Genomic DNA, 21,213 nt, shown 5'->3' with positions numbered 1-21,213 from the left:
TGGAAGCACACCCTCAGGGAAAGTGGAGGCACAGGAAATGTGATTCAAAGAGCTCGTCCTGCAATGTCTGGCTCTGGTATCTCACTTCAAAGTTGATCCTGGACCTTCTGATCAAAGTACACCAGCCTGTTCTGTCCTAGGCACAAGACTCTGGCTCTGTTGCAGGAATGTCTCTGTGACTGAGGCTGTCCTAGGTACAATCCTTGCATCATTTTCTTTGACATCCCTTGTTTTGGTGATCAAGTACAAGAACTCCCTCGAAGAGCTGGCATGAAATACGGGAGCTGCCTGTGTGCATTGCATGCCAGGATTATGTCCAGTGTAACTGTGCCCGCAGGATTATGTCTTGAAGCAGAGCAGGAAAGCCTTGTGTGGAAATACCAAGCTTGGCACCTAAGCCTGCCACTTGATGCCCATGAGTGACCACAGAGTTCTGAAGAGGAAACTATTGATCTGTTTGAAGTCCTTCACAGCCATATAAAACATTACTGAGTACAACTGCTCTCTACACATTGATCTTGGTTGATAGTTTGAGATTTCTGTGGTTCATCACTCTAAAGGGCAATATAGATTATGGAATAGTCACTGATACCAGAGGGTGGCAAATGAAACCCCACTTTAAAAAAATAGGGAGAGGGATAACAGGAATCTACTTACCAATTAGTCTAACATCAGTCTTGGGGAAGATTCTGGTGGCTATTCAATGGGGTAGGCTAACAGGACAAATGGAGATTATTAACAAAACCAACATGGATATCTGAAAGGAAAATCACATTTGACAACTGATTGAGTTTTTTGAGGATGTAACTGGTAGATTGGTTAAGAAATCAAACAGTAGATGCGGTGTACATGGATTTCCAGAAGTCTTTGATAATTGATAAAAGTTGTAGCAGGTTAGATTAGGGTTAAAATATTGACATGGATTAAAAAGTGGTTGACAGACAGACAAACAACTGAGATTAGGAATAAATTAACCTTTTTTCAAGGTAGCAGAGGTAAGAAGTAGCTTACCCTAAGGATCAAGTCTTGGGCCTCTGCTATTTATAACATATGCTAAAATTTAGATGATGGAACAGAATTAAATATTTTGAAGGCTGCCAGAGGTCCTTGCATGCCATCACCGAAGGTAATAACGTAGGCAAATTCGGCAATTAAATAGGCACATGTTACATTGGAAGAGGATTTGTGCTGTGCTGATGGGGTGCTGGATGAGGAGGCTAGATAATCTATTAGGTTTCCCCTCAGTATTTGATGCACAAGAGAAAATGATCCAAGTTACTATTACTATTTGTTTACTATTTTACTATTTAACTATTTATTACTATTTTTCTATTACTATTCTATTACTAGTTATTATTTCTATGACTATTACTATTTACTAACAGTACTATTACTATTACTATTTCTATTACTATTTATTATTTATGGTGCAACTGTAACGAAAACCAATTTTCCCCGGGATCAATAAAGTATGACTATGACTATGACTATTTATCCAATCTCTCCTGATAACCATACTCTCCAATCCAGACAGCGTCCTGGTAAACCTCTTCTGAAAACTCTCCAAGGCTTCCATATCCTTCTTATAATGCAGTGACCTGAACTGGATATAATTGCAATGCCAAGTTGCGAACAAGCATCGGTATCAGAATGAAGCCTTTAACTAGCCAAGATCTTTGTCTCAAACACACACAAAATGCTCAAGGAACTCAGTAGGTCAAGCAGCATCTATATAAATTAATTTTAAAAATCCACATTTCAGTCCAAGATCCTACTTCAGGACTGGAAAAGAAAAGGGAAGACGCCAGAATAAAAAGCTGGGGGAAGGGGAAGGAGGACTAGCTAGAAGGTGCTGGTTGAAGCCAAGTGGGTGGGAAAGGTAAAGGGCTGGAGTTGATGGAATCTGACAGGAGTGGAGAGAGGACTGTGGAAGAAAGGGAAGGAAGGGGCACCAGGTGATAGGCAGATGAGAAGAGGTAAAAGGCCAGAGTGGGGAATAGAAGAAGAGGGAAGAGGGAGGGTTTTTTTTTACCGGAAGGAGAAATTGATGCTTATGCCAACAGGTTGGAGGCTACCCAAACGAAATATGGGGTGTACTCTTCCATCCTGAGAATGGCCTCATCATGGTACAAGAGGGAGCCATGGCATGGTATGTCAGAACAAGAACGGGAATAGGAATTAAAATGGTTGACCAAAGGAAAGTTCTGCTTTTGGCAGGTGGAGCGAAGGTGCTCAACAAAGCGGTCCCCCCAATTTACGTCAGGTCTCACCAATGTCGAGAAGGTCGCTTCAGCAGCACCAGACACAACAGAGGACCCCCGCAGATTTGCAGGTGAAGTGTTGCCTCACCTGGAAGGACTCTTTGGGGCCCCGAATGGAGGTGAGGGAGGAGCTGAATGGGCAAGTGGAGCATTTTGGCCACTTGCAGGGGTAAGTGCCAGGTGGTAAGTGCCATTTATCCACTAATTTCAGCTATCACTGCAAACTCATATTCAGAAACTCGTGTATTCAGGATCTGCTAACCCAATATGCCAAAGCAAAGAACTGGAAGTTAATTTTCTATATGCTATTTAGCGTATCATAGTACATACAACACTGGAACAAGCCCTTTAGTCTACCAGTCGTCCTAACCATGAAGCCAAATTAAACTAAACCCATCTGGCTGCCAATGACCAACATCTCTCCCTTGCATTCCAGTGTATGGGCCTGTCTGAATGCCTGTTAAATGTTGCTTTTGTATCTGTTTCCACCACCTCCTCTGACAGTGCCTTCGAGGTATCTATTACTGTGCTATGAAACTTTGCCTCGCACATGCGTATGGTTGGGCACTGCGGTAGAACAAAGGGATCTGGGAATCCATGTCCTTAATATTGAAAGTGACATTACAGGTAGATAGGGTCGCAAAGAAAGCTTTTGGCACATTGTCCTTCATAAATCAAAGTATTAAGTACAGGAGATGGGATGTTACGTTGAAGTTGTATAAGACATTGGTGAGACCTAGTTTAGAGTATTATGTGCAGTTTTGGTCACCTGCCTACAAGAAAGATGTAAACAAGGTTGAAGGAGAACAGAGAAAAGTTACAAGGACGTTGCCGGGTCTGGAGGACCTGAGTTATATGGAAAGAGTGAATAGGCTAGGATTTTATTCCTTAGAACATAGAAAACAGAAAGGAAATTTGATAGAGGTATACAAAATTTTGAGTGGTATAGATAGGGAAAATGCAAGCAGGCTTTTTCCACTGAGGTTGGGTGAGACCACAGCTAGAGGTAATGAGTTAAGGGTGAAAAGTGAAAAGCTTAAGGGCAACATGAGCAGAAATTTCTCACTCAGAGTGTCATGAGAGTGTGGAATGAGCTGCCAGCGCAAGTGGTGAATGCGAGCTCAATTTCAACCTATGAGAGAAGTTTGGATAGGTATATGGATAGTATAGGTATGGAGGACCATGGTCCCAGTGCAGGTTGATGGCAATAGGCAATTTAAATAGTATGGGTATGGAGAGCTATGGTCCCAGTGCAGGTTGATGGCAATAGGCAATTTAAATAGTATGGGTATGGAGAGCTATGGTCCCAGTGCAGGTTGATGGCAGTAGGCAGTTTAAATGGTTCTGAATGGACAAGATGGGCCAAACAGCCTTTTTCTCTGCTGTACTTTTCTATGACTCTATGAAGAACAATCCTAGTTTATCCAACCTGTCCTTTCAGTACATAACCTCTAAATCATGCAACATCCTGGTAAACACTTCACAGTCTCCACGGAATCTTTATATACTGTTATATATACTACTATCAGGTCAGAGAAATGCTCTAGATCTGAGGTTCCCGTGGTCCCCTCGGTTAATGGTAGGTGTCCATGGCACATAAAAGGTTGGGAACCCCTGTTCTTGGTAAAACAACACAAGTTTGCCAACCTCTCCTTATAGTTAATACTCACAAATCCAGTCAGCATCCTGGTAAACCTCTTCTGCACCCACTCCAAAACCTTCACAGCCTTACAAGAGTACAATATCCAGAACTGTTCACAGCATTCCAAACGTCTACAAATTTCTACTGATGTACCATGGAGAGCATTCTAACCGACTGCATCCCCATCTGGTATGGAGGGGTCACTACACAGGATCGAAAGAAGCTGCAGAAAGTAATGAACTCACTCAGCTCCATCATGGGCATTAGCCTCTCCAGAATCCAGGACATCTTCAAGGAGTGATGCCTCCAAAAAGTGGCATCCACCATTATGGACTCCCATCACCCAGGACATGCCTTCTTCTCATTGCTACCAGGTAAAGGATCCTGAAGGCACTCAGCCACTCAGGAACAGCTTCTTCTCCTCTGCCATCTAATTTCTGAATGGACATTGAACCCATGAACATATATATATCCTACTGTACTTTCATTTTTTATTTTATGTATTGCATTATACTGCTGCCACAAAGACAACAAATTTCACAACATATGCTAGTGATATTAAACCTGGTTCTGGTGTGGCCTAACCAGGTTCCTATCACTGTACCATGACTTTTTGACTTCTCTATAATTGTACTCAATGCCCTAACCCATGAAGGCAAGCATGCTATCTGCCCACTTTACTAACCTATCCACTTGTGTTGCCACTTTCAGGGTGTTATGAAGTTGCACCCAAACCTCCCTCTATACATTAATGCTCCTAATGATCTTGCCATATGTAAAAGAGTTGTACACTCAGTGGCCAGTTTATTCAGTACCTCCTGTATCCAATAAGGTGGCTACTGACGGTATGTTCATAGCCTTCTGCTGCTGTAGCCCATCCATTTCAAGGTTCAATATGTTGTGCATTCAGAGATGCTCTTTTGCACACCCTTGTTTTATTTGAGTTATTGTCACCATCCTGTCAGCTTGAACCAGTCTAGCCATTCTCCTCTGACATCACTAGCTAACAAGGCATATTTGCTCACAGAACTGCCACTCACCTGGTGTTTTTTTGGGGTTTTTTTGCACCACTTTGGAGACTTGTGGGTTCAAGTCCCCTTGATTTGCAGTTTCTGCGATACTCAAACCACCAGCAATTATTACACTGACAAAGTCGCTTAAATTATGTTTCTTCAGCATTCTGATGTTTGATCTGAACAACTGAACCTCGTTACCACGTCTGCATGTTTTTAACGCATTAAGTCACTGCCACATGATTGGCTGATTAGATATTTGCATTAATGAACAGATGACTAATAAAATGACCATTGAGTGTAGAATCATACAACATGGAAACAAGCCACTCCCCCAGTCGGTTCATGCTGACCAAGATGCCCATGTAAGATAGTCCCATTTGCCTGCATTTAGTCCATATCCCTCAACCTTTCTATGTTAAACTTGGTGTTTGAAAATTGCTCATTCACAACATATGCATGTTTAATGGATGGAGGCGGAAGGGAAATCATTTGTACTCTCAGACCTACATATAATGTCAGTTGCTGCTACGTTGTGTGATTTCTCAACTACAGGCTCAACTTCTTGTTTACTTTACTTACAACAGGCTAAATTACAATGTGGTGACCTTAGTCGACCGTTCTTTCAAAACAGGATACTTGATTAAATGGAGATGAAGCTATTACACATCATTTCATGCACAGCACCAGACTCAGCCTATTTGTGAATTACATCAAATTAAATTCTATGAATTATAAAATAGAACTGATTGTTTATGCTGCACAAATTCCTGTCAGCAAGCTGCTATTTGCAAGAGCCTATGTACCGCTAAAGTATAAAAGTGGTCATAGTTGACTAATCCATTTTTCTTAAATTAACAACCTTGATAAATTGTCATATTAATCATCAAATCAAATTTGCTCAATTTACATGATGTTATTTGTTAGACCGTAGCAACCTATCAATGTTAAATAACAGTTGTATCAACGTCAAGTTGCTCACAATTTTCCTAAAAATAATTTTCTTGTAGAAGACAATACTACTTAAGCTATCATATTTTTGGCAATAGTTCTTTCTACAGATGTACGGTGGAGAGCATTCTGACTGGCTGCATCACCTTCTGGCATGGAGGGGTGGGGTGGAGTGCTACTGTACTGGATCGAAGTAAGATGTAGAGAGTTGTAAACTCAGTCAGCTCCATCATGAGCACTGGCCTCTGTAGTATCCAAGACATCTTCAAGGAGTGGTGCCTCAAAAAGGTGGCATCCATCATTAAGGACCCCCACCACCCATGACATGCCTTTTTCTCATTGTTACCATCAGGAAGGAGGTACAGAAGCCCGAAGGCACACACTCGGTGTTTCAGGAACAGCTTTTTCCCCTCCGCTATCTGATATCTGAATGGACTTTGAACCCATGAACACTACCTCAATACTTTTTTAATTTCTGCTTTTGCACTACTTATTTAATTTAACTATTTATATACATATATACTTACTATAATTCACAGTTTTTTCTATATTTATCATGTATTAAGTTGTACTGCTATTGTTAAGTGAACATACGCTGGTGATGCTAAACCTGATTCTGACACTACGAAATGGAAGATGGTTCACATTTTATTTATCAGCCTCATGTTTCTTCTGATTTCAAAATATTGGCTGTGGTATCCAATATACACACACATACATAGTATGGGAGCACTAGCCTCCATAGTATCCAGAACATCTTCAAGGAGCGAGGACTCAATGAGGCAACATCCATCATTTACAACCCCTGTCACTCAGGACATGCCTTGTTCTCACTGTTACCATCAGGAAGGAGATACAGAAGCCTGAAAACACACACTCAATGATTCAAGAACAGCTTCTTCCACTCTGCCATCCAAATTCTGAATGGAAATTGAATCCATGAACACTATCTCACTACTTTATTATTTCTATTTTTGCATTACTTATTTCTTCCACGACCTGCAGGATCAACATGAAACAAAATGAAACAATAACAAACTACTTATTTGATTAACACACACACATATATACATATAAAAAATAAAAAATTGTGAATTACAGTAAGTATATAATTAACACACATATGTGTGTGTGTGTGTTGATTATATACTTACTGTAATTCACAATTTTTTATTCTCTATTATTATGTGTTACATTGTGCTGCTGCTGCAAAGTCAAAAAATTTCATGATATATGTAACTTATTTTTTTTTTATTGAGGTACAGCACAGAGTAATCCTTTCTGGTCCTTGAACTAGATATAACAGTAATATTAAACCAGATTCTGATTAGGTAAAGAACACATTGAAATGTTCAGTATATTTTGCTTAATCAGTTTAACAGTGATCAAACCTTTCAATGCATCATTCTCATGAACAAGTAGAAATGTTGAAGGGCTGTTGCAATTATTCACACACTTCCTCACATCCATAGGTTTAGGCCAGAATTGTTTCATTCATTAGTCCACACATGGACATGAATACAACAGTCTAAACATAATCTGTCAGAAATTAGATCACTCTAGTCCTGATTTCCTCTCTTTTTATGGACTTTAGTTCAGAGGCTAAACATAACGTGATCAAATTGTTCAAAGACCCCTCCCTAAGTGCATCATTATATGTTGTGTGTAAGTTTGTGTTTTATGCGATAATAGTTCAAATTAGCCAAACTAATTCCACCTGATACTGTAACAGCCTATAGCAAAGACAAATTTTCATCCACTGATTTTAAAGGTGAATTGGCAATATGCTAAGATACCTTGGCTGTTCTGATTAAAAGTTCAATTTGTTATCTGTTCACAACCAAGCTTGGAAGATTTGCAAAGTTATGCACTTCTCCAGAAGGATGAATGATGATCCTGGACAACTAATTGGAAGCATGAATATAGCAAAAAAAAAAGTATTCAATCTTCTTTCCAGATTCTTCTCACTGAACATGGACATCTCTGCATTTCTGCAGAGCAGACTAAATGGTTTGTCTGAGAAATGAAATTTCTCATTAAGGATGCAGTTAGTGGTTCAAAGTGCCTGAGATTGTTCCCCTCAACCACAGAGTGAGCAGTGAGCCAAAGTTTAATTGCTTAATTGATGATGGACAGATGTTTGCTCTGTTATTCTCATTAATTCTTTTTCCCAATGCAAGAATATTTCCTTCCACTGACAAGAATGGGCAAAGCAAATCTAGTGCATTGTTTGATTATTTCAAGAGCAGTAAATTAATTGTGGTCCCTTAAACAGTCATTAAATAAATACAACAAAACGAAACAGTACAAATTCAGAAATATCGCTGACACTATTCAGCAAGATTTTGAAGCAAATGCAGAATTCATAAAACATAAACGGTTACAGATGGATTGGAGTCCACAACTGTGGACCAAGGTTTACCTTATAGGTTATTTATATTTGCAATGATACTTGCAATGGAGACAAATATCCTAGATAAGTGAATAGATATGATTTATTTTTTTTAATATGTGATCTGTCTCAAAAATTTCAAAGCATTTCCCATGATGAATATAATTTTTCAACTATTTTTCAGACCTTTCCAGCTTTGCCTTTGGGTAACCATTGTCTCATTTGTACTGAGGTTCTTAAAGGAATTGATAAAGTTCTGCACTATACTGGATAGGAATGCAGACAGGATTGATTTTGTAAAGTCCTTCACTATTGCCATGCAAGTTTCTAAGGAAGTTAAGAAGGTGTATGGAGGTGCTAGCCTTTATTAGTCAGGGGATTGAGTTTAAGAGCTGCAAGGTAATGTTACAGCTCTATAAAACTCTGGTTAGATCATAAACACAAGAAATTCTGCAGATGCTGGAAATCCAGAACAACACTCACAAAACGCTGGAGAAACAGTTGAAATTTCAGGCTGAGACCCTTTATCAGGACTGGAAAGGAAGGGAGAAGATTGCAGAAGAAAAAGGGTGGAGGGGAATGTAAGAACACAACTGAGAAGGTGATTGGTCAAGCCAGGTAGCAGGGAAAGGGAAAAGGAAAAGGCTGGAGAAGAAGGAATCTGATATGAGAGGCGAATGGATCATGGGAGAAAGGGAAGAAGGAGCACCAGGGGGAGATGATAGGCAGGTGAGGAGAAGAGGTACGAGGCCAGAGTGGAGAATAGAATTAGAGGGAAGGGGAAGGGGTAAAGGAATAACAAATTACCAGAAGGACTAATTGATATTCATGCCATCATGTTGGAGGCTACCTAGACAGAATATGAAGTGTTGCTCCTACAGTGTGGCAAAAGAGTGCCTCGTTGTGGCAAAAGACATGTTGGATGAGAATGGGGATATGAATTAAAATGGCTGGCCATCGGGAATTTCCACTTTTGGCAGATGGGGCGGAGGTACTCAGCAACACAGTTCCCAATGCAGGGAGGGCTGCATCAGGAGAACCAGACACAACAGTCGACCCCAACAGATTCCAATGCAGGAGAGGCTGCATCAGGAGAGCCAGACACATCATGTGGTGAAGGCGGCCCAGCGGATTGTCAGGATGGAGCTCCCAGGACTGGACACCATCTATTCCAGCAGACTCCGGAGGAAAGCAGTCAGCATAACCAGAGACACCACACATCCCGGCCATACCCTGTTTGACCCACTGCTGTCCAGAAAAAGATTCAGGACACGAAAAGCCAGAACAAATAGACTGAGGAACAGCTTCTACCCCAGAGCTGTGGCCTCCATCTCACCACTCCCACAGAACAATGACTGAAACTGTGAGCACACACAAGCACTCAAATACTTGCACTAAAGGCACTTTGTGCATTACTGTGATATTCTGGTGCTGCTGCAACTTATTTTCTGCTACTTTTCTATTTAATACTGTTTTTCTATTACTGTCTTGTTTTTATCTACCGCTTTATTTAATTGCCCGAGAGGAAGCCAAACAGAGTTTCATTGTACCTACGTATAATGACAATAAAGATCATTCCATTCAATTCAATTCAGCAGTTGACCCCAGCAGTTCCCAATGCAGGGGAGTCTGCATCAGAAGAACCAGACACAACAGTCAACCCCAACAGATTCGCGGCTGAAGTGTTGTCTCACCTGGAAGGACTGTTTGGGGCCCTGAATGGAGGTAGGGAAGAAGGTGAAAGTGCAGTATTTCTGTCACTTCAAAGGATAGGTGCCAGGAGGGAGATTAGTGGGGAGGGACGAATGGAAGGAGCGATCCCTGCGGAAAATGGAGAGTAGGCTGAGGAGGTAAGAATGTGTTTGGTGGCAGGATCCTGTTGAAGATGGCAGAAGCTGCAGAGAATAATGTGCTGGATGCAATACATGGGGTGGCAGGTGAGTACAAGAGGAACTCTATCCCTGTTAAGACAGCAGGAAGATGGTGTGAGTGTGGATATCCGGAAAATGGAGGAGATGCAGGAGAGGGCAATATCAATAGTGGAAGAAGGGAAACCCCTTCTTTGAAGAAGGAAGACACCTCCGACGTCCTCAAAAGGAAAGCCTTATCCTGGGAACAGATATGGCCAAGGTGAAGGAACTGAGAAAAGGGAACAGCATTTTTACAGGAGACAGGGTGGGAAGAGTTATAATCAAGATAGTTGTGGGAATTGGTAGGTTTATAAAAGACGTCAAAGGGTCAAAGGTTTAAAGGTTCAAAGGTTAACGTCAGAGAAATGTATACAATATACATCCTGAAATGCTTTTTCTTCGCAGACATCTACGAAAATAGAAATGCCCCAAAGAATGAACAACAGTTAAACATGAGAACCTCAAAGACGCCGCAACTCCCCCCTCCTGCGCTTAAATGGCAGTGGGCAACAATCCCCCCTCCCCCCACCGGCAAGAAAAAGCAAGCATCAGCAGCACCACCGAGCGCTCAAGCAGGAGCAAAGCAATAGCAAAGATACAGACTTGCAGTTACCCCAAAGACTTCCTCTTTCACCCGGCATTCGACATACCACAGGTTCTCTCGCTCCCTAATAAGAGAGAGGGAGATGTTACCATTTCCCCAGCAAGCAGGGAGACGTAACAACAACTCACTGGTTTATGATGTTAAAAGTCCATTATGTCACTTTTTTCGAAAAGATCACAAAGATCTTGGGTCCTCGGGCCCACAGCAGTGGTTTTTCTGACTCCCCCGACGACACACGGGTCTCCTGCCATGACATCGACCCTTGATCCACACGTCTCCGGAGCCCTGAGATCTTAGGCTTCCAAATACGAGCTGAACTCTCAGGCCGAGCCCTTGGCGTGCCGAACAATAGCCAGTCCTGAAACCCCGAGAATGTGTCCCATTCCCACAAAGAACCGAAGCCTGTGTGTAACTCGCGTCAGGTTCTTCAAAAGAAACCCCAAAGGGAAAAATAAGGATATTAAAGATGGAAATAGAGCTGTTTCTGAAGAGTCAAGCAAAGGAGTTGCCATTTAGCGCCATCTTAACTCCGCCTTAACTTCAGATAACCGTTGGTGGACGGTTTGTCTCCAGAAGTGGAGACAGAGAGATTAAGAAAGGGGAGATCAGCGTCAGAAATGGACCAAGTGAATGTAAGGGCAGGATGGAAGTTTAGAGGCAAAGTTGATGTAATTGACAAGTTCAGCATAGGTGCATGAAGCAGCACCAATGCAGTCATCAATGCAGAGCAAAAAGAGTTAGTGAGCATTGCCTGGGAAGGCCTGGAACATGGACTGTTCCACATAGCCAACGAAAAGGCAGGCATAGCTGGGGCCCATGCAGACAACCATGGCTATCCTTTGAGTTTGTAGAAGGTGGGAAGAGCTGAAGGAGAAATTGTTGAGCGGGAGGACCAGCTCTGCCGGATGGAGGAGAACCTGAAGGATCTCGGCCAGAAACATCGACTGTTTATTCATTTACATAGCTTCTGCCTGACCTGCTGAGTTCCCCCAACATTCTGCGTGTGTTGCTCTGGTTGGGTTACGTTGGATTTTGCACTCAGTTCTGGTTGCCTCATTATAGAAAGGATGTGGAATCTTTAAAGAAGGTGCAAAGGAGATTTACCAGGGTACTATCTGGATTAGACAGCATGTCTTATGAGAGAATATTCGTTGAGCTATGGCTTCCCTCTTTGGAACAAAGGAGGATGACAGGAGACTTGATAGAGGTGTATAAGATTATAAGAGGCCTAGACAGAATGGTCCTGTGAGCCTGGATGTTGATAAGGCCAAACTTGGAGTATTGCGTGCAGTCACTTACCTACAGGAAAGACGTGAGTAGAAAGATGCAACTAGAGGTCATGGTCTAAGGGTGAAAGGTGAAATGTTTAGGAAGAATATGAGGGGAAACTTCTTCACTCAGAGAGTAGTGAGAGTGTGGAATGAGTTGGCAATGCAAGTATTTAGTATGATTTCAATTTCAACGTTCAAGAGAAGTTTGGATGGGTACACGGATGGGAGGGGTATGGGGGACTATGGCCCAGGTGCAGGTCAATTGGCCTAGGCAGTTTAAATGGTTTGGCATGGACTAGATAGGCTGAAGGGCCAGTCCCTATGCTGTAGCTTTCTATGACTCTATGACTATATCAGAGATAGGTTTTTTTACACAGAGAATGAATTACTGGAGGTGCTGGGAGAGGCTGATACATTAAAGACATTTAAGGGACTCTTAGATAGAGGCACTTGGATGAAAGAAAAATGGAGGATTATGGGCAATGTAGGAGGGAAGGGTTAGTTCGATGATAAAGTGGATTAAAAGGTCTACAAGACATTGTGGGCCAAGGGGTCCGTATTGTGCTGAACTGTTCAGTGTTTTATGTGTGCACTAGGTCATTTTAGAGCAGCAAAATATCAAGTTTTCAGAAGGGAAAATTAAAAAAAAATTATTTGCGACTGTTCAGAAAACAAGCTACTAATACTCAACCAAGCACAGAATGATCATATCCTGAAGTAACTATTTTAAGTTCATCCTCAGTCTTCAGGTGGGCTTTTGCAAATAACAGATCATCTCAAAGGGAAATTCTGTACAGATTAATCCTTGTAATCCCATACCTAGAATTTCACAAGGGCCTTACTTGGTTTTGTGGGCTAGCCCAGTAATAATACATTTACAATATTTCTTTCACCAAAATCCATCCTATCTTCATCCCCTTGCTGGGTCTTCATTGTTCCGCTTAGTCATGAGCACGCTCTCTTAGCACAATAATCCATTGATACCTACAGTCTTACATTGATGAACCATGCTATTCATCTCCAAGGCAGTGTTACAATGAAACAATTTTACCTTACTGTATGTGTTCCTATAATGTGAGTGACATCAGTTGCTCAGTGATGGTAAAATGCCTGGTATTCTCTTTGGTACTATGCAGTCTGCATGGTATGAAGATATGTTGACTATTTCACCCACCCTCTCCACCATTCACACTCAGATTTAGTTATCACATGTACATTGAAACATTAACAACCAGCACACTCAAGAACGTGCTGGGGGCAGCCCACAAGTGCTGGCACATGTTCTGGCACCAACTTAGCATGCCCACGATGCACAGCAGAATACAACAAAACCAAACACCCCAAGTGGCAAAGCAGTAGCAGAGAAACAGGATCCCTATCCACACACATACACAATCCTCTTACCCCCAAGACAGTCCTTCTTCTGCCTTTGGCCTTCAGCAGACTTGTGGATTCTCAGATATTGAGCCTTCAATGTGCCTCTAGACTTATGGAGATTCAGGGCCTTCAGGCTTCGATCTGGACTTCTCATCGATCTTCGATATCTCCAGGACTCTCCGGCAATGAACAATGAGGATCCTGGATGAAGACTTGAACTCCAGAGCTCGAACACCAGCCTCGCCAATGATAGGATCCGAACACTAGGCCTCGATCTCCGGTCTCATCGATTCGCATGCCTGGGGGGTGGGGGGTTACTGTCATTTGTGGCCCCCCTCTGCATGGAACTCCAATCCTGGAACCTGCCCTGGGGGTGGGGGAGACGCCAGCCCTCATCCTCGCTGGTCTGCTGGCCCGACATTTGACCATGTCCATGTTGCTAGCCTTCATACGTGGAATGGAGACTTAGACTCTGGCTTATTCTCTAACATTCTCACCTCCCTGTACCTAAACACTAACCTGATCCCTAACTCCCCTCTCTGTCTCCAGAACCATCCTTATAAACCTAAAAATCAAACATGCTCTGACATTTAACGAGCTTATAGCTGGCCTGACTGTAAGCTTGACACTGCATTCCAGTGATTCAATGACTCCATTTACACCACCTCTGGGGAAGAAGATTCCAAAGACGGATGACTCTGAAAAAAATATAAAACACCCTATCTTGGTGTTAAACAGAGGACCTATTATTCTCAAACAAAGACCTCAAGTTCAAGTTGATTGTCATTCAACTGTATACATATTCTTATGCTCTTTTATGTCAGGAGCTTGAATCAGCTTCTGCTGAATCATACAGTTTCCAATGATGATCTATACACCACAGGGTAATTTTATGTCTTAGAAATATGATTTTATATTCAATTCGGCATATTTTCCATGAAATCCCATACATGATAAAGGACTTCAGTAGTAATGTTGGCACATTACATGTGAGTCTCTCTACCATATATCCTAATAACCTATCCAATGCCCTGTTCAACTAATGTATACATAGGGTAGGATTGCATAAAATTACTGAATGGCTCTCCAGGGCTTTAGACTATAGATCAAATGATGTGAATTCAGATCCCATCATGGCAACTGATAATTTAAATCCAAGTAGGAAAAAGATAATGTTAATAACTATGATGTTGGAAATAATAATTATGAATGCCATCATGGGTTATTGATGTCCTTATGGAAGAAAATCTACATGTTCATGGTTCCACCAATGTGGTTGACTCTTAAATGAACAACTAAAATAAAAGAGAAAATGGTGAAAACACTCTGTGGAGGTCGGACAACATCTGTAGAAAGGTCTATAGGAATGTCGAACTTGAAGGCAGAGTACACGGTTCTTAGCAGTGTGGAGAAAGAGGGATCTTGGGGTCCATGGGCATGGACCCCTCAAAGTTGGCCGCAAGTTAATCAGGTGGGTAAGAAGGCATTTGGTGTGTTAGCTTTCATTGGTTAAGGGTTTGAGCTCAAGAGCCATGAGGCAACATTGCAGCTCTGTGGAACTCTGGTTAGATCACACTTTGAATATTGTGATCAGTTCTGGTTGCCTCATTATTCAAAGGGTGTGGAAACTTTAGAGAGGGTGCAGAGGAGTTCCAGCAGGATGCTGCCTGGATTATAGAGCATGTCCTATAAGTATAGGTTAAGCAAGCCTGGGCTTTTCACTTTGGAACGAAGGAGGATGAGAAGCGACTTTCTAAAAGTCTATAAGATGATAAGATGCATAGATAAAATGGACAACCAACAACTTTTTCCCATGATGGAAATGATTGAAGCAAGTAGACAAAATGTTAAGGTAATTATAGGGAAACTTGAGGGCATGTTCGAGGTAGATTTTTACACAGAGAGTGGTGGGTGCATGGAGCATGCTGTTGGGACTGGTGGTAGAGGCAGAAACATTAGGGACATTTAAGTGATTCCCACATAGGCACATGGATGAAAGGAAAATGAGGACTATCTGAAGTGAAGGACTATATTGACCATGGTGCAGGTTAAAGGGCTAGCACAAGATCATCAGCTGAAGGGTCTCTAGTGTGCTGCACTGCTCTATCTTTTAAATAGAACATAGAAATCAACAGCACGTTACAGGCCCTTCATCCCACAATGTTGTGCTGACCATGTAACCTACCCTAGAAATTGCCTAGAATTTCCCTACCGCATAGCCCTCTATTTTTCTAAGCTCCATGTACCTATCTAATAGTCTCTTAAAATAACTGATTGTATCCACCTCTACCACTTTTGCTGGCAGTGCATTCCACGCACCCAACACTCTCTGTGTGAGAAACTTACCTCTGACATCTCCCTTGTACCTACTTCCAAGCACCTTAAAACTATGCTCCCTCATGATAGCCATTTCAGCACTGGGGAAAAAAGCCTCTGGCTATCCACACCTCTCATTATCAATGCCTCTCATTATCTTATACACCTCTATCAGGTCACCTCTCATCCTCCATCGCTCCAAGGAGAAAAGGCCAACTTCACTCAACCTATTCTCATAAGACATGCTCCCCAATCCAGGCAACATCCTTGTAAATTTCCTCTGCACTCTCTCTATACTATCCACATCCTTCCTGTAATGAGTTGACCAGAACTGAACACAGTACTCCAAGTGGTGTCTAATTAAGGTCTTATATAGCTGTAACAGTGGGGTCCAACTAAGGTCTATATAGCTGTTCTTAAAGAGAAACTGTTTACATTGAGATGGATATGAAGAAAATAGGTCTATACTCACTGAGGTTTGGAAGGGTGAGATACAACCTCAAGATTTGCAGGGTAACTGTAGCGAAAAGTTATCCTTCAGCTTAACCCGTCTTGAACTGGGGAATAATTACAGGATTAGGAGTTGATCATTTAGAACTTGTAATTATGTATCCCAGAGCACTGTGGATGCTCAATCATCAAATATACTTAAGGAGGAGATTAATATATATTTTATATATGGAAGTAAGTTGACTGTGGCCATCAAACTTTACAACTCCTCCCTTGGAGGGTCAGACACCCTGAGCCAATAGGCTGGTTCTGGACTTATTTCATAATTTACTGACATAAGTTAGATATTACTATTTAACTACTTATGGTTCTATTACTATTTATTATTTATGGTGCAACTGTAACGAAAACCAATTTCCCCCTGGGATCAATAAAGTATGACTATGACTATGCCTATGAAATTGTAGCTCAGAAACTTTACAAGGATGTTGCTGGGTTTGGAGGATCTGAGTCATAAGGGAAGATTGAACAGGTTAGGGCTTTTTTCCTTCGAACGCAGAGGACTGAGGGGAGATTTGATAGAGGTACAAAATTATGAGTGGTATAGATAGGGTAAATGCAAGCTGGCTTTTCCCACTGATGTTGGGTGAGATAACAACCAGAGGTCAATGGGTTAAGGATGAAAGGTGAAAAGTTTAAGGGGAACATGGGGGAAAACCCCTTCACTCAGAGTTGTGAGAGTGCGGAAGAAGCTGCCAACACAAATGGTGCATGTGAACTAGATTTCAATGTTTAAGCAAAGTTCAGATAGGTACATGGATGGAAGGGGTATGGAGGGCTATGGTCCCAGTGCATGTCGATGGAGCTAGGTAGTTAGGTGGTTTTGGCATGGAACAGATTGGCCGAAGGGGCTGTTTCTGTGCTGTACTTTTCCATGGCTCTACAACTCTAAGTCAAGTGACATGAGAAGGGAAAATGGAAAAATAATTTTTCATTTTCTTATTGAAAGGGGAAAGGGGGATGAGGGTTCATTTGGCCTGGACTTTCTTCTACACTTTATGTTCTTAAAACTGATGCTCATTTCATACCTGTTTTTGTCATGTTTTCCATCATGGTATGGAAAGGTATTCAGCTGAGGAGTGCTTAACCTCACGGCCACCGATATTTTCACGTCCCTAGATGATAGTCATTGTGAAATATCTTCAGAATGCTTCGCTCTGTTCTGAACTACATTCTCATCAATAGTCAAATCAACCCTTAACCTTACAGAATCTCTCACCATTGCTTTGTCTCTATGAGAGAGTTTCTCTGATCAAGCCCTTTGACTAACACCACGTACTTGGTGTCTGTAAGGTAACTAAAGATGCACAGTATGGTAAATTTTTATCCCTGTTACCAGCTTCGAATCAACACAAGCACTTAACAATTACGTTTACCCCAGTGCGCTGTTAAATCCCTCCACCAGCCTGTTAGTCGAAGAATGGGATTGGATACTCTCGTGGCTCCCACAACATTAAATTAATATGCTGCTCAGGCTGAATTTTCTTCTGGGAATACAACCCATGAAAACATTTTTATCATGGCACTGGCAGTTACAACAGCTTCCGCGAACATAAGTGATAAAGCATTCACATGGAAAGAAATTCAACTCCAGGAGATTGCTGCCATTCTTCCATTTCATTACTGGCGGACCATGGTTCAACTACTGTAAACTTGAACCTATACTTTAAACTGCACGAACACTACATGAAATATAGGTACAGGTGACCCTCTGTAATACTGCTGTTCAGGTTATGGAAAATCATCTGTACAGAATTCATAAATCACTAATTAAAATTCAAAATATGGAATAAAATTCACTCTCTGAATCGGGTTTAGTATCAACGGCATATGTCATGAAACTTACTGACTTTGTGGCAGCTGGACAATGCGATATATAATAGAGAAAAAAGCTGTGAATTACATTAAGTGTGTGTAATAAATAGTTAAATTAAATAAGTTGTGCAAAAGTAGTAATTAAAACATAGTGAGGTCGTGTTCATAGACTCAATGTCCATTTAGAAATCGGATGGCAGAGGGGAAGAAGTTGTTCCTGAATCATTGACTGTGTGCTGTCAGGCTTCTGTATCTCCTTCCTGATGGTAGAAATAAGAACAGGGCATGACCTGGATGATGGGGGTCCTTAATGATGGATGCCACCTTTTTGTGACATTGCTCCTTGAACATGTGTTGGAGACTAGTGTCCATGATGGAGCTGTGACTGAGTTTACAACTCTCCACAGCTGACTCCAATCCTGCGCAGTAGCCATGCCCTCCCCCTGACTTACCAGTTAGAATGCTCTCCACAGCACTCTCGTGAAAGTTATGTGAAAATAAAGTAAATAAATCAACACAAATTATTATATTGCAGACTTGTGGTTCTGTGGCAAGGAGCATCATGATACCGCCTATCTTCTAGGAATAAAACCTTCCCATAATGCAGGGGTCACTGTGCAGTAGAACCAAATTTAGGTTATTTTGCCCTGCTCTGCCATTCAACTGGATTATGACCAACCTGAACTTCGACCCTTTGATACAATTAACAAAGATCTGTAAGTGGGAATGCAGTCCTGCTTTTGTAATAATCTTCTTCCTTGCCCTATACATAGATGAGGACAGAATCATTGGATTACAAATATATTCAACCACAAAAATGCCTTTGTAATTAGACCATAAGACCACAAGATATAGGAGCAGAAGTAGGCCATTCGGCCCATCGAGTCTGCTCCACCATTCAATCATTTTTCTTCCAATTCTTCCAGTCATCCCCACTCCCCTGCTTTCACCCCATACCCTTTGATGATCAAGAACCTATATATCTCTGCCTTAAATGCACCCAATGACTTGGCCTCCACAGCCAATCATGGCAACAAATTCCACAGATTTACCACCCTCTGACTAAAGTAATTTCTCCGCGTCTCTGCTCTAAATGGACATCCTTCAATCTTGAAGTCATGCCCTCTTGTCCTAGACTCCCCTACCATGAGAAATAACTTTGCAATTCAGAATGTTTTTATGAGATCCCCTCTCATTCTCCTGAACTCCAGGGAATACAGCCCAAGAGCTTCCAAATGTTCCTCATACAGTAACCTTTTCATTCTTGGAATCATTCTCCTGAATCTTTTCTGAACCCTCTCCAACGTCAGTATATCCTTTCTAAAATAAGGAGTCCAAAACTGCACACAATACTCCAAGTGTGGTCTCACGAATGCCTTAAGGAGCCTCAACATCACATCCCTGCTCTTATATTCTGTACCTCTAGAAATGAATGCCAACTTTGCATTTGCCTTCTTCACCACTGACTCAACCTGAAGGTTAACCTTTAGGGTATCCTGCACAAGGACTCCCAAGTCCCTTTGCATCTCTGCATTTTGAATTCTGTCCCCATCTAAATAATGGTCTGCCCGTTTATTTCTTCCACCAAAGTGTATGACCATACACTTTCCAACATTGCATTTCGTTTCCCACTTCTTAGCCCATTCCCCTAAACTATCTAAGTCTCTCTGCAGGCTTTCTGTTTCCTCAACCTACCCGCTCCTCCACCTGTCTTTGTATCATCGGCAAATTTAGCCACAAATCCATTAATTCCATAGTCCAAATCATTGTCATGCATCATAAAAAGCAGCGGTCCCAACGCCAGCCCCTGTGGAACTCCACTGGTAACCGGCAGCCAGCCAGAATAGGATCCCTTTATTCCCACTCTCTGTTTTCTGCTGATTAGCTAATGCTCCACCCATGCTAGTAACTCTCCTGTAATTCCATGGGCTCTTATCTTGTTAAGCAGCCTCATGTGCAGCACCTTGTCAAAGGTCCTCTGAAAATCCAAGTACACCACGTCTACTGCATCTCCTTTGTTTGCCCTGCTTGTAATTTCCTCAAAAAACAGCAGTAGATTAGTCAGGCAGGATCTTCCTTTCAGGAAACCATGCTGGCTTTGGCCTATCTTGCCATGTGCCTCCAGGTACTCTGTAATCTTGTCCTTAACAATCGATTCCAACAACTTCCCAACCACTGATATCAGGCTAATAGGTCTATAGTTTCCTTTCTGCTGCCTCCCAACCTTTTTAAATAACAGAGTAACATTTGCAGTTTTCCAGTCATCCGGCACAATGAAATATCATCATCAATGCCTCCGCAATCTTTCCAGCTACTTCCTTCAGAACCCAAGGGTGCATTCCATCAGGTCCAGGAGATTTATCCACCCTCAGACTATTAAGCTTCCTGAGCACCTTCTCAGTCGTAATTTTCTCTGCACATACTTCACTTCCCTGACACTCTTGAATGTCTGGTATACTGTAGATGTCTTCCACTGTGCAGACTGATGCAAGATACGCATTCAGTTCCTCTGCCATCTCTGCACCTCTCACTACAATACCTCCAGTGTCATTTTCTATTGGTCCTATGTCTACCCTCAGCTCTCTTTTACCCTTTATATACTTAAAAAAGCTTTTAGTATTTTCTTTGATATTAGTGGCCAACTTCCATTTATAATTCATCTTTTCCTTCCTAATGACCTTCTTTGTTTCCTTCTGCAAGTTTTTAAAATCTTCCCAGTACTGTATCTTCCCACTAGCTTTGGCTTCCTTGTATGCCCTCTTTTTTGCTTTTACTTTGGTTCTGACTTCACTTGTCAGCTACGGTAGTGTCCTACTTCCATTGGAAAATTTCTTCTTATTTGGAATATATCTGTCTTGCACTTCCCTCATTTTTCACAGAAACTCCAGCCATTGCTGCTTTGTTGTCCTTCCTGCTGGTGTCCCTTTCCAATCAACCTTGGCCAGCTCCCCTCTTATGCCACTGTAATTTCCTTCATTCCACTGAAACACCGACACATTGGAATTTAGTTTCTCCTTCTCAAATTTCAAAATGAACTCGATCATATTGTGATCACTATTCCCTAAGGGTTCCTTAACCTTAACCTCTCTTATCACCTCTGGATCATTGCACAACACCCAATCCAGCACAGCCAATCCCCTTGTGGGCTCAA

This window comes from Mobula hypostoma, chromosome 6 (genome assembly GCF_963921235.1).
Source record: "Mobula hypostoma chromosome 6, sMobHyp1.1, whole genome shotgun sequence".
In the NCBI taxonomy this organism is placed as follows: domain Eukaryota; kingdom Metazoa; phylum Chordata; class Chondrichthyes; order Myliobatiformes; family Myliobatidae; genus Mobula; species Mobula hypostoma.
This window is presented reverse-complemented; position numbering follows the sequence as displayed.